The sequence below is a fragment of the Dipteris shenzhenensis genome, chromosome 9 (genome assembly GCF_047967505.1).
Source record: "Dipteris shenzhenensis isolate YYH24624 ecotype China chromosome 9, Dip_SZ_1.0, whole genome shotgun sequence".
In the NCBI taxonomy this organism is placed as follows: Eukaryota; Viridiplantae; Streptophyta; class Polypodiopsida; order Gleicheniales; family Dipteridaceae; genus Dipteris; species Dipteris shenzhenensis.
The window spans coordinates 3,375,094-3,390,375 of record NC_141604.1 but is presented as its reverse complement, the minus strand read 5'-3'; positions in this window follow the sequence as shown (position 1 = coordinate 3,390,375).

Here is a 15,282-nt window from a genome sequence, read left to right as displayed (position 1 = left end):
ACATATCAATGATTCTTGCCCATGCGCAATATGACCAGAGACAATAACTGCAGAAACCACATCTGTCCTAGCATAACCAGCCAATGGATCATACCGGGCATCATTAGCCAAGGTATCCTCCTCACCATGCATAGCCTCATTCTCATCTACAAGAGGCACTCCCCATCCTAGGAGTAAACTGTAACTGTCCATAGAAGATGCATCAACAATCTCCATAGGAGTATAAACCTGTGGAATACTCGAGACATCTGATTGTCTTTGACCAAAATCAGAAAGTAATCGTGGCTGTTCCAACTTTATAACCTGCTCACTGTGGGAAAAACCTCCCACTCCAAGGGATATGGGCTGCCCCTGCAAAGCATTCGGAGGTATCAGTGCACTTACACCCTCTTGGAACACCACTCTCTTGCTATCCACAGTCCTGGGCTATCTAAACATAGCATCCTCTCTGAAATACACATTATGTCTACGTATCAACTCTCTAGTTGAAGAATCCCATAACCTGTAGTCCTTACTGGACTCATTGTATCCAAGGAAGATACACCTCCTCGATCGGGAACCATGAGCATAAGCCTTGCAGCCAAACACACGTAAATGCTCATAACATGGTGCCTTGCCTGTCGAAGTCAAATGGCACTCTACCATTCAGAGATCTCCTGGGTGACCTGTTAAGCAAGTATGCACCTGTCTTACATGCCTTAGCCCAATAGCATTCGGTAAGACCTGCATATCGTAGCATGCTACTAATCCTATCCAATAGAATCCGATTTATGCCTTCTGCCAAGGCATCATGAGTAGAAAGATGAGGAGTGGTCAACACCCTTCTGATACCAAGTGTATCACATAGATGCTGAAATTTAGAAGAGGTAAACTCTACATCACCATCAGTCATCAAGCTCAATAGCTTCTTTCCTGACTGATTTTCAGCATTACCCAAGAGGCACTGAAATGTATCATATACATCATGCTTCTGCCGAATCAGATATACCCATATGTACTTTGTAGTAGCATCAATAAATGTCACAAAGTAAGAGGTGCCACCTAGTGAAACGGTAGCCATAGGCCCATAAACTGCACTACGAACCAACTCCAATGGCTCAATATACCTCTCACTGACTGTCTTCCTCACAAAAGAGGATCCTGACTACTGCTCATCATCACAATCATGACATAAAATTTGAGAGACATCCATAACAGGAATGTATCTCAATGTTGTAAGGGCTTCCATACCTGCAATAGAAATATGTCCAAGTCTGGCATACCATAAACTAACTAATGGTTGCTTACTAATCATAAGCATCTTATCCTGGATACTTGATACATGCAATGCATAAGAGAATCCAACCCGTGATCCCCTAGCCATAACCAGATTGCCTCTAGCAATCTTCCATGCATGATCACCCAAAGAGACATGATAACCTGCCTCAACCAACTGTCCAGTACTGATCTTGCTTGTAGCAAGTCCTAGTATATGTCTAACCCTCTGTAGAACAAGAATAAAGCCACTAGGCATAAGAAGGTGGATATCCCCATAACCATAGACATCCATAGAATGATCAATGCCCATCAAACCACTCTCCACAATGCATTCCTGATATGCACTGAACCATGACCTATGAGGGTTCATATGACATGAAGCACATGGATCTAACATCCAATCACCGAGAATGGGTACATCAGTGGCCAAGAAGGAGGTGTCAGACATAGACAAAAGAATGCCTTCATCACTGCTATTGTCAGTGGAAATCCTGGCATCCACGCCTTGAAGCTCAACATTCTTCTTCTCCTTCTTCCTGTCATTCTTAACCTTGCTCTTCTTCTTGCATTTTCTTAGCCATTTCCAGTAGTACTTTTTCATGTGGCCATACTTTCCACAATAGAAACATCCAACACAAGTCCGAGAGCTAGACCTGCTCTTGGAATTCCCCCTTGAACATGACCTATTTCTACCAATTGATCTATCTCTGGAGTACATATCAAGGCTGTATTTCAGTACATTAGGGCATTTCAACCCATCATGCTGTAACATAATACTATCATGGTCATACATCCGGCATATACAAGTATAGAACTCATATGCATGGCAATCTACACCCTATACACCATCCTGTACCTGCAAGTAGACTGACTTCGAGAGTGATGACTGAATGATAGAGCATGCTTGCTCATCCATGTCATCCCAATCACTCTGTTTAATGCTATTAAGCTTGACACCTTTGAATTGAATGGGATTATGCTGCCTCTTCTACACTAACACATCATAAATCTGCTCTTTCCAATACTGAAAGTTTGATCCATCCAACCTCTCAATATCAAAAAGGGCACTACCAACTGTAGATGCCATATCTGTGGCACAATAGCTCACAACCAAAGAGCAGTATAGTGTAATAGGCAACCCAAATGACCAAAAATATAGTGTTGTCCAGACCAATCAGGTCTCCAAATAAACTGGCTGATCCAATGCTCAAAAGCACTCAACCATAAAGAGGCATAAACAAGAATATATGCAGCCTAGTAACCTGCCAATGCCTGGCAATCCAAGTAAGAAATGCACTGAACCAAATGAGCAATGCCTGCTCAACCAATGGCAATAGGAGCCCAGCTCAACTATCCATAAACATCAGTACGGCATCCACCAATGCAAATCCATAATGCATCGAAATGGCATTTACTGCATCACCAATGCATCACCTCAAGTGTGCAATCCTTTGGCAACAAAATCAAGCATTCACCACTTGCCAAATGTGCCAAAGTGACTTGCCAAAATGCCAATAATGCCCTTGGACTGAAGGGAGATCCCAATCACTTTTTGTAATTTACTGTTGTGCAAGAGAAATCACATCCACTTTGGGCAAGATAACACACTATCCTTGTTTTTGAACAGTGATATCTTTTCACCGAAAGACCAGATGCCAAAGCTGTAAACAGCAAAGTTGTAGCTGGTAGAAAGATCTACAACTTATAACTTAAAGCTAACCTCAAGAGCCAAATCCTTGTGGATTCTGAGATATTCTCACCTAAAAAATAGCTTCCTGCACATTGGTCATAAATACACAGTAGACTGCAACTTTTTGTGGTCTTGCAGAGGCTGTAACTCCTGCAGCTTATACCGGATCAACTTGCTTTCAAAAGCAAAGTTGTATTTTGTTCTGTGAACTACAACTTTCTAGTTCGGCACAAAGTGCAATTCCACACCAGGGAAGAGATATTCAGTCCTGAAAATGATTGTTTTGTCATAAAAATAGCAACAGTAGCAATTGTAATGTCTTGACCAATGGCAAACACAATGCCATAAAATCAGCCGCGAATATGGTAACAAATCAGCCCCAAAATGTTGACAAAATACATCCAGCAGATCACCCCATATGTCAACTGCAACACCAGCAAAATGGCAATTACAATGCCCAACCAAATCAGCCCCGAGAATGCTCACAGATCAGCAATAAAATAGCCTAAAAGCACTGGCAAAACAGCCCCAAAATGTGCTGCAAACAACGGCAAATCACTGACAATACATCCTCCTCAGCTATTCAATGAACTTACATAAACACCACCATACATGTAGGTGTAAAACCGTCAAAATGTCCATTGAATCACTGTAAAAATGACCTCAAAGCATGTGTCCTCAGTCGACAAAAGTATCTGCAATGGCCTCTGACAAGAGAACTCCTAACCTGAGTCTCTGTTAGCCTACTGTCACTCGGGGAGACCTACACCTGTCCCCGAGCCAAGCCAACTGAAAGAAACTAACGCTGTCTAATGCCCAGCATGGACAAGATGCAGCCAAATTATATCCAACAGGACCCAAATGTACAGGAAAACACAAGCTAACAAAGCTCAACTGCAACTGAAAGAAGCTGCATAGTGCACAAGCACATATCCCACACAATGTCCACAAGGCGTACTTCTGCAAAATGTCCTGCAAAGAGACCAAAATCAGCCAATGCTCAGCTCCAAGACCTCAAATGCAACACCGGCTATCTCCCAAGCATACAACTGCATCAAACATGCAATCCAGAGGCTCCCCAACAGCTCCTAGATGAGCTAGAGACAATGGCAAAGAACTATGCCAAGACTGGAACCTGCAAGTGCCAAGAATGGCTATGGCGACAAAATAAGACCCAAATCTGCCTGAGAGGAAACCTCGATGTGAGGTGATACATAGCACAATTGTAATTTTTTTTGAAGGAAGCTTGGCCTCGATGAAATCACAATCGGAGGATTATGTGAACTGCAACAAGCAAAACTGACACTCTTTTACCCAGCAAAGGCGCCTAGCACAGACGCTTGATTTCCTCCCTCTTGCTCAAGTTTGAGGCTTATGGCCTCAATAGCCTTTGCCAAAGAGTAGATCTTGGTAAAAAATTGTTGCTTGCAATCACGTATGAGCTCACAGTGAGCTCCCATTACCTCCACGACACACTTTGTAGCCTTCTGTAGGAAGCTTCTTCACTCCAAAACTGGTAACGTGACTAGATTTAGCCCTTTCACAAAGAGAAGAGCCCTTTCCCACACTGTAGAAGCTCCCTTGAGCTTTTCCTTCTCTCTACAACAAAGGCAACAGCCTACAACAAAAACTACGTAGCCACCAATGACAACAGCTCCGAGCTCCTGCATATTAGCAGCACATCAACAAAGATAGTGCTCACGAGCCAAGTTGCCTCTGAGCTCCGAAGCTCTATAGTCCAGCCAACAATGCCCATGGATGGGTTATGCAGATTGCTGGAGCACTGGAGTGCTAGAAGATAACCCAAAGTGATTCTTGCAGCTGCATTGTAGAGCAAACAGATCTGGATGATGTCTACCCAAAATCTCTCCGTGAATGAGAGAATCGACCTCTCCAAAGATCCCAGTAGATCTCTTGAAGTAGTGCCCGTTCTCCTCTCACCAAGCTCCTCGTCGATCAAACGCCATGGGCTCTGATACCAGTTGTGGGAGAGGAGAGCACACACAAAGGGATAAGGAGATACCAAAAGTGGTGGAGCAAAAGCTACTCCAGCTTATTCCTCTATCATATATATATGAGTATACATGGGCATTGTATAAGTGGGTGGGCACACTGCCCTTTACCCCAACAGTGTAGTGCTTAGCTTGCCTCTTTGACAAATTGTGAGGCCTGTGTCACATCAATACTCTTACTTGCCTACCTTTCTCTATCCAATAGAATCATGTTGTCAAGGATCTGCATGTTCTCCTTCCTACTAGGAATGTGTTTAGATTGCTCCTTAGAATCTTGTCTCAAAGGCTCCCTATCCATGCTCATCAAACCACCTTTCTTCAACTTATTTTATTTCTCTTACAACCCATCCATCTTTGCTTCCAAGTTGTCATGCTTCTTTACCCAATCCATAGCTTCCTCCACAAAATGAGTCCAATCAAACTACAATGGGTTGCTCTTTGATCTCTCTAATGCAAAGGATTTTGTAAAAAATGCCCAATAATCTTTTTTTGGGGGCCTCTTTATAGACACTCCAAAGGAGCAATAGCATCTTTCCTCCAAAAAATGTGGCTTAATGTTTTGTTACTTCATGCTCTTGCTAGGAAAGAGGCTTTAGACACTTGAAAACGTGCTTCTAATCCTCATTTGACATGTAACCGGTGGCCCACAATAGATGAGGATTCTCCCCTTTTAGCACTCAACCCATGAACAATGTGAGAGTGTATTGCAAACCTACAAAACTTACCTTGAATTGGTGCCTAAAAGTTTGTTTTTGATCCACACGGTGTCTTAGGCATGGTGCTTTCTTGCTGATGTATGGTTCACCATATAAATGCACCATGGATATCCTGCACCTTCTACACTGCTGGGGAGGTAAGGAATGTAGCTAGAGGTAAGGAATGCAACTAAAGAGGTTTAAGGTACACAACTAGAGGTAAGGAACCAGAGGAGAGATAAGGAGCTACAAGAAAGCTGAGAGAGAGGTGCTTTTTCATCGCTTAACGGTTGGTCTAGATCTAGTTCAAAGAATATTAGATTATCCATAGTGGAGAGAACTCCAAAGTAGCCAATCAAAGCCATGCCGAAAAATTTCTAAATAGTTCCTACTCGGAGTCGGTCCCTTCACTCACGTGCAGTTTCACATCATCACATTTCTAGAAACTCAACGTTCCACACTTCAGTGAGCAGACTTCAAAGTGTTTAGAGGCATTGACCTATTGCTCAGTGGGAAGATAGCACATGATTTGATTTCACACACACATGCCATCATTGTAAAGTCTATATGGCTATTTTTCAGCATTGTGCACATCATTTCAAGCCTTGTAAAACCTCTAGGCTATTCCTGGCATCATTTGCCACAAGCCTTTTAACATATTGGATTATATATATTATAGTTCTATCTTCACTGACACTTCATATTTCCCTTGATACAAACAGTGTATTGTAGTTGATTCAGAAGTGATTTCACATACACTTTGAGTACATTTCTTACACCATGTCTATGACTAGCAACCTCAATCTACTAAGCTAGACAACTCCAATTATGGCACATCGAAATACCTAATGGAGACCATTCTTGTACTTCAAGACAAATGGGAGTATGCCGATGGGTCTACACCTAGACCATTGGACAATCCAACCAGCAATAGCTCTACTCCACCTGTTATCATAGCACCTACAACTGTACCAAAAGTGACCGCAACTGTAGCAGATCCTGCCATTGTTCGAGTACAGGAAGAATGGGACAAGAAAGACAAATATGCATATCATTTGATCAAGTAGAATGTGCAAGATTTCATGCTGGGATAGCTCAACATCGTGAAGACATCAAAAGAAGCATGGGATATGTTTGCAACCCTTTACGAGTCCAAGAACACTTCCAAGGTTCTCACATTGAGAAAGCAAATCAACCAGAGTTTCCACAACAGTAGTGAAACCGGTCATGCTTACGTACTAAGGATCAAGGATTACAACAATCAATTCGCACCATCAGGAGAGACTATGAATCCCATAGAAAATGGTTCAAGTCATCCTAAATGGACTAGGAGAGGGATAAAAAAAACTAGTCCAAAGTATTGCCATTCAATGGAGATTTCCAACATTGGAAGAACTACAGTCAATTTTACTTGGTGAAGACCTCAGGACGCAAGCCATTCACGCACATAGAGATCATTCCGATGATCAAGCATTCACAGCTTCAGATAGAAGTAGAGGCAGAGGCAAAGGCAAAGGAAGAGGAAGAGGTACCCACTCCCATGGAATAGAGTTTGAAACTTACAACAAATTCAGAAAAACCTATTGTAAATGACAAGTACTATCGGCAGCTCATCGTACCTCTTATATATCTGACTATCACTCGGCCAGATAATTGTTATATAGTAAGTTCACTAGCACAATTTATGGTAAATCCAAAATAGTCTCATTGGAATGCAGCCAAAAGAGTCTTGAGATACATCAAAGGTACCAGACAATTTGGAATAGGTTACAGAGGAAGTCATCCAAGATTTCATGGATACTATGACAGTGACTATGTCAGAGATCATTATAGGGATATGCATTTTTCCTTGGTCAAGGTGCAATATCATGGTTGTCAAAAAAATAGCCAACTATCTCTTTGTCTTCAACTGAAGTAGAATATAGAGCACTCACTGTAGGTGCATGTGAAGCTATATGGCTCAGAAGACTATTGTGAGAAACAGACTACTGTGATGAATCAAAGCTAACAACAATATGCTTTGATAATCAATCAGCTCAAGCATTGGCCAAGAATCCGGTATATCACTTCAGGACCAAGCATATTGATGTCAAAGAGCACTTCATCAAAGAAAGAGTGTTACTTGGTGACATGACATTGCAGCATTGTGATAGCAAAGAGAATGTTGCAGACATCTTTACCAAACCACTTGGCAAAGAGCTTTTTGAGAAACACCAACAAGCTCTTGGTTTGACGTAGAGGAAGGACATTCCCATTAAAGGGGTGTGATCGAGTCCCTAGAATCATCATCTTGAGGGAAGGCCTACTTCATGATGTTGATCTTGAGGGAAGGTGTTGACACCATCTCCACATAGCACTAACCCAATAGAGTGCTATAAAGGAAAGGGTTAGATACCCTAACCCCAAAAGGGTTTAGGGTTTGTATATATTCTACATTTTCAACTAGTGTACAGTTAGTCATTTGTGGTGTGCTCTCTAGATGTGTCCTCTCTCCTCATCTCCTTTCTTCTCCTCTCCCCTCTTCATATTTTGTCATAAGCTTCACGTTGTAGCATGATTTTCAACCTATGCCAAGTGCTTCTAGTATGTGTGTTTTATGGTAGTACAAAATGTGTATATAGCAAGAATACATGATTATGACATGTACTTGTATTGTAATGGTGCTTCATAGCATAATGTGTGGCTGCAAAGCACAAGTTTTCTTTGACTATTGTTCTTGCTAACGCAATAAAATCTACTTTGCAGCATGTTTGTTTAAGTATGCAAGCAATTACTTTATGTGTGTTATTTATGGCAGAATAGTTTGTGCTTTATAGCACTACACTTTCTTATCATGTGCTTTTCAATATATTGGGCTTCATAGCACACTAGTCTCATGACTATTTGTTGTGATGTAGAGCACATCGTATGCTTCTACTTTTTAATGGGTGCTTTATAGACCAATACTCTGTGTAGAATAGTATGAGTATTGTCCATGCGATGTGCTTTCACTATGTTTGTGCTTACACTAATGTAGGCTAACTTGATAGCCAAAGAGAAATTGTACCAAGAGGAAATAGCGCATGTGAATTTTTGGGCATCTCTAAAGACTTGGGCTAGTCAGAGTCACTGTCATTCTACTCATCTACTTCCTCCATCACCCTCAATCAATTTATGGGACATGATTACAATAGGTCACTATCCAAGCTATTATGGATGTGGTTTTGCTTTTACCTAGGTTCTTTAAAGTGCTTCTCTCTTCCCTATGTTCATGTCTACGGGGTGACTGCGATCACATTGTCCTCGCACAATGCTGAGGATGCTAGGTATCATAGCCCCAAAAAGGGAAATATCAAAGAGCACATGTATTTTCATACTCTCAATCTAAGAGCATGGGTGTTCATCATACTCTCAATCTGTGATGTTTTTCACGTTTATTTTCTTTTCTTTTCATGTTGCAGATAGTTAGGTAAGATTCAAACCATTAAGCTTTGTTGTCATAGCAACTTATAAGCAATTTGTTGATGTTGTACGTTGTTTGCATAGTAATTCTCTAATGTAGGCTTGCCCCAATATGATATTCATGTAGATTCCTTCTCAATTCAATGAGCTTTTTAGAACATGTGGTTACTCAAGAATCAGTGAGTAAACATAAAATTCTATTACTATAAACATTTTTGGCTTATGTACTATAGTTTTGTTTATGAACATATTTTGGATTAAATTTACATTTATGGTAAATGGTTGAGAGCACATGAAATTCTATTACTATTAACATTTTTGGATTATGTACTATAGGTCTATTTAAAACATATTTTGGATTAAGTTATTATTTGTGGTACAGTGGTGTAAAGGAAGGGGGCAGCATCATTTCAAAAACAAGGGAGGGCAAACATCAGTGAAGCCCTCTCTTGAATTTTGGGACATCAGGACTCCAATAGCTAGAGAAAGTGTGCCTTTATCTCCTACATTTGGAGATAAGATAGGGCAATCCCTCTCTTGAATTTGGGGACATCGAGACTCCAATAGCTAGAACAGGTATGCCTTTGTCTCCTACATTTGGAGACAAGAATGGAAGAAAAGTGGACATTAGTTGGAACATGTATGCCTTTGTCTCCTACATTTGGAGACAAGAATAAGAAAAGTGGGCAATGTCTGGAATAGGTGTGCCCTCATTTCCTACACTTGGAGACAAGAATGGAAGAAAAGTGGACACCCCAAGAAGATGAGGAGCCTAATCCAGTGCTAAGTAGAAAGATTATGCCCTTGAGGAGGGTATGAAGAATCTAGGAAGCTAGATGGACCAAATAGATTGGTCGAAGGCTACAAGGCTCCCCTATCATCCGTATTCCCTAAACTAAAACCTAGGGTCGTAAACATGAACAACCTGGTGAATGAAAGAAGATGACAAGAAAGCTAACAAACACCCATGAGTGATGTAGTTTAGTTGTGTGTGTGGGGGGGGGGTGCAAGTTGTCATAGGTTTGCCACATGATGCAATTTAAGAACCCTCACCTTCTTGTTTGGGTATACTTGCTTGATGTTAAATACAACTTGTAACCAATTCATCCTTTTTGTTTGGCTGCACTTGCATGATGTTAAATGTAACGTGTAACCAATTTCAACCTTTTGGCACATCAAATGCTAGGACGTGTTTTTGGTGTAGTGAGAAATTCTTGTAAATACATACTTGATGAAGTTGTTGTGAGTGTTCTCAACGGAAGCAAGAACGGAAGAGGGAGAGAGAGAAACAGAGAGCCACACAAGTTTTGGTCGGTGCAAAACACGCTAATCTTCTTTTTCATTCATTTATATATGTGTTTGAGTATTGTACATAATCGGGGTAAAGGCATAGTGACCTTTAACCCCCACAACCTCCCACTTAAAGGACAATGTGCCTTTTGAGGGAGAACAACTAGTGAGCATACTATCCAATGCCCATCAATACGCGACAATACTCAAACCGCTAACTAGGTAGACTCTTCGTCAGCATATCTGCAGGGTTATCATCTATATGAACCTTGAAAAGCTCTATGCGCTTGTCCTCAAGTACCTCCCTGATGAAATGGTACCTGACCTCAATGTGTTTGGTCTTTGCATGAAAGTCCAGATTCCGTGCTAGCTGAATAGCACTCATGGAATCACTATGCAACATCGGTACACCTGTATGAATCCCCAAATCTCCCACTAGCCAATCAAGCCATATAGCCTCCTTACAACCCTCTGTGGCTGCAACATACTCAGCCTCTGTGGTAGACAAAGTAACACACTTCTGTGCGCGAGACATCCACGACACTGCACCACCTGCAAAGGTGAACACATAACCAAAAGTGGATCTCCTACTATCCACATGCCCCTGCATAGTCTGAATCTGTGTACCCAAGTACACGCATGTCTCCTCTACCAAAGCAAATGCACATCTCCTTGGTACCCTTCATGTACCTCATGATGCACTTAACTGCCTCCCAATGCCTCTTTCTTGGATTAGCCATATACCGGCTAACAACTCCCACTACAAATGCAATGTCTAGTCTAGTAGCTATCATAGCATACATAAGACTCCCAACTGCTGATGCATAAGGAACCTTGGCCATCATGGCCCTTTCCTCATCTGATTTGGGACTATCTGTATGACTCAGTTTCACATATGGAGGTAATGGAGTACTCACTGCCTTCCCCCCCTCCATATTGACACGCTGCAATACTTTTGTAACATACTCTTTTTGTGAAAGCCAAAGGAGTTTCCTACTTTGATCATGCGTGATGCGCATACCAAGAATATGAACTACAAGTCCCAAATCCTTCATATCAAAGGCCTCATGCAACTTGGCCTTTAATGCATCTAGCTCATAAGCATTCTTGCTAGCCAATAGCATATCATCCACATATAGTGCCAAGATTATCAGGCTATTATCCTTAGCCCTTTTAGTGTAGAGGCAATGATCAATTTCACTCCTTCTAAAACCCTGGGACCGAATGAAAGCATCAAACTTTTGATACCATTCTCTAGGCACTTGCTGAAGACCATAAAAACTCTTCTTCAGCTTGCAAAGTAAATGCTCTTTGCCCTTTTCTTCAAAGCCTTCCGGCTGCACCATGTAAATTTCCTCATGCAAATCCCTGCAAGAAAGTTGTCTTGACATCCATCTGCATAAGCTCCATATCCTCTGATGCCACTAGTGGGAGAGAAAGAGAGACTTGAGATAAACTAAGAGAGAGAATGAGTGGGATGAGGACAGAGAGGGAAACACATAAGAGTTGTCAGAGAGAGAGAGAGAGATTAAGAGAGAGAATGAGGTGTCTTGACTATGGCTACAGAGAGAATTAGGAGTCGAGAGAGAGAGAGAGAAAGTAAAGAGAGAGTTTTATATATTTACATGTTTTATATTATACTTTTAAAAATTTATAAAAGAGTGAATTTATGGTTTGTTTTGAAGGTGAGATAATATTTATATATATATTCATCTTTTAAATTGAAAAATGTTAACTTTTCTTTAGATACTTGTTCTTCATTTCTCTCACATGCAAGTTTAGCCTCTACATCAAAACCCCTTCTTTTGCATATTTAAGCCTCTTAAACCCTAGCACATTAAAATGAACACAGAAAAAGAAATTATTTATGGGATGCAGCCTTAAATGTGCAAAGGGGCAGATCATAGTTCAGGGGGAAGTCCCAAGAAAGAGGGAAGTCTCGTAGCAAATCCAGGGCACGGAACATTGAGTGTTACCACTGCGGCAAGAAGGACCATATGAAAAAGGATTGCTACAAGCTGAAAAGAGAGCAAAAGAATAAGAAAAAGAATGCAAATTAGGGTGCAAATCAAAAGGAAGAGAGTCCAAGGGAGGACAAAGGAAAAGTGAAGATCGAGGAGATCAATGCAGTCACACATCATAGTGACAGTGACGTTCTCTTCATGTCTAGTTTATCTGTAGAGTTGCTTACCACTTCAGATGATGCATATTCCCAGGATTGGATTTTGGATTCTGGTGCTTTATTCCATGTTACTCCCCATAGGGAATGGTTCTCCACTTATGACAGTGGAAAGACAGGTTGTGTGCATCTTGGAAATGACTATGCATGTGACATAGTGGGAGTAGGTGACATAAAGTTTTCTTTTGCAAATGGGTCTGCCTTTATTTTTAAACATGTGAGACATGTGCCTAAGTTGACCAAGAGTCTTATTTCAGTGGGTCAGCTAGATGATCTAGTTTTCACACCACTTTTGGCTTTCAAAGTTGGAAAATTTAGAAGGGCTCTATGCTTTTGGCCAGGGGTGCCAAGTGTGGAACTTTGTATCCCTTACATGTATCAAGGGTACTCGATCATGTTGTTGCAATAACCGAGCAGCCAAGCACTTCTTTGTGGCATTGCAGGTTGGGGCACATGAGCCAAAATGGAATGAAACTCTTATGCCGTTTGGGTTATGTACCGCATTTGAGTTTCTCTGATTTTGAATTTTGTGAGCACTGTCTCTATGAGAAGCAGACTAAATCAACCCATAAAAGAAGGGAAAAGAAAGAGTTTGAAAAGCTTGATTTGGTGCATTCAGACGTATGTGGTCCCATGCCTACACGGTCATTAGGCGGGGCTGAATACTATGTGACATTCATTGATGATGTAACTAGGAAAGTGTGGGCTTATGCTATAGCTCGGAAGAGTGATGTGTTCCAGGTATTTCAGAAATGGCTGGCCTTGGTTGAGAATCAGTCAGGTAGAACACTTAAATGCCTATGGACTGACAATGGTGGAGATAATCGCTCTTATGACTTTTAGCATTTCTGTGATACACGTGGGATTAAGCGGGAGCTCACATCCCCTCGTACTCCAGAGCAAAATCCAGTTGCAGAAAAGATGAACCGTACCACTCAAGAAAGGTTGCAATGCATGCTTTCTAATGCAAGTCTTTCTTGTGGTTTTTGGGATGAGGCAATGAAGACTGCAGTGCATGTGATTAGTAAGAGTTTGGATGGTGGTATTCCTAAAGAGGCATGGAGTGGCAAGAAGCCCTCTTACTCTCATTTGCGTATATTTCGGTGTGAGGCATATGCACATGTGCCGAAAGAGCTTCAAAAGAAGCTAGATCCTAAGTCTAGGAAATGCATCTTTCTGGGTTATGGTGAAAGTGGAGAGATGGGCTATCGTCTCTGGGATCCAGAAGTAAAGAAGATCATACGTAGCCATGATGTAGTCTTCAATGAGAAGAAGATGCATAAGGCACCCATGAGGGATGTGGAAATGAGGAGAATCACTTTCTAGGATACGAATCCACCTACATATGTTGATAGACAGCAAGCTGTCCTCTTTCATTTTCAGACATGGAAGAGGATGCCATGATGCAAATGAAGCAAAAATCCCAAATGCTAGTGCCTACAAGAGAGAATCACACCAAATACCAAGTGCACCCAAATGTGTATGCCACAATAGAGTGAAATATCACCAAAACTCATGTCTCAGCATCTGACTCATGTGCATATACTATGCATCCATATGAGCAAATTTGGCCCAAAAGAAAATGCCAACTGCAATGGCAATCCAAAATGCCAAAAAGTGCCAAATGACTTAAGCATAAACACCGTCCACTGGCATATGCATTAATAATGTCTCATCCAAGAGAGCATAGCACTATCAGTGCATCACCTGCAATGTGTCAAAGCTGTCCCTCAGCATAAAATAGCATCCATGTGCAAAGCGTCCATAAAAATAGCATCCCACAAGGCAATTTGGGCCTATCAGCGCATCCAATAAGGACCACAATGCATCCAAATGGCCTATAAATCATCCAGTGCAACCCAATGCACACCACGAATGAGCGCACACTGCTCAAACTACTGCAGCCAGAGTGATCTGCATAAGGTATGCTCAAGAAATCATAGTCCCACAGTAATGACCGCTACTAAAAATAGAACCTGAGATGCCTTAAAACATGGGCACCATTGCGCATAATCGAACTCAGCAAGAAAATCTGCAAATATCTCTCTTCTTGCCAGAACTCCAAAATCCCAACCAATGAGTGAGAAATGGGAGTCAACACTTATCCACTGCCATGTGGCATAAATCTAAGGTTTCAAAACCTTAGAATGAAAAATGCATAACAGAGAGACGAAATCGAATACACAAAGATCTATAACTCTGAAAATCCTCCACCAAATCGCGTAAGAACTGACAGGTAAGGGTTTTTGGGTGTCCGGAACGCAATGGGATAGACAGTTTTGGAAATTGTGGTCTCAGTCACTGGGTCCAACACACGGACTGAAAAACGTTTTTGGAAACAGAGCTATTTGTAAACTCCACCGGAGTGCGAATGATGAGCAACAAAGAAGTTATAGGACCTCCTGAGTCCACCGGAACTGACAGATCTACAAATCGTTGCTCCAAACTTGAGTTCCAACACCCAAGCAGAAAAACGCAAAAACTGACACAGTGAGTCAAAAATCCAATGAAATGATCCCAGATTCAAGAATGAAGGTGTTTCCAAGCTCCTGAAGTGAAGTAGACACCAAAAGCAAGCAATAGTTGCCTCTACAAGTTAATATAGAGTCTCTGTCATCGAACAGAACAGGGAAAAGCTCAAAAAACGACTTTTTCTTTGAAAACACTTAACAGGCTCTCAAAACCACTTCGCAAAACCAAAGTGACTTTTCCAAAGGT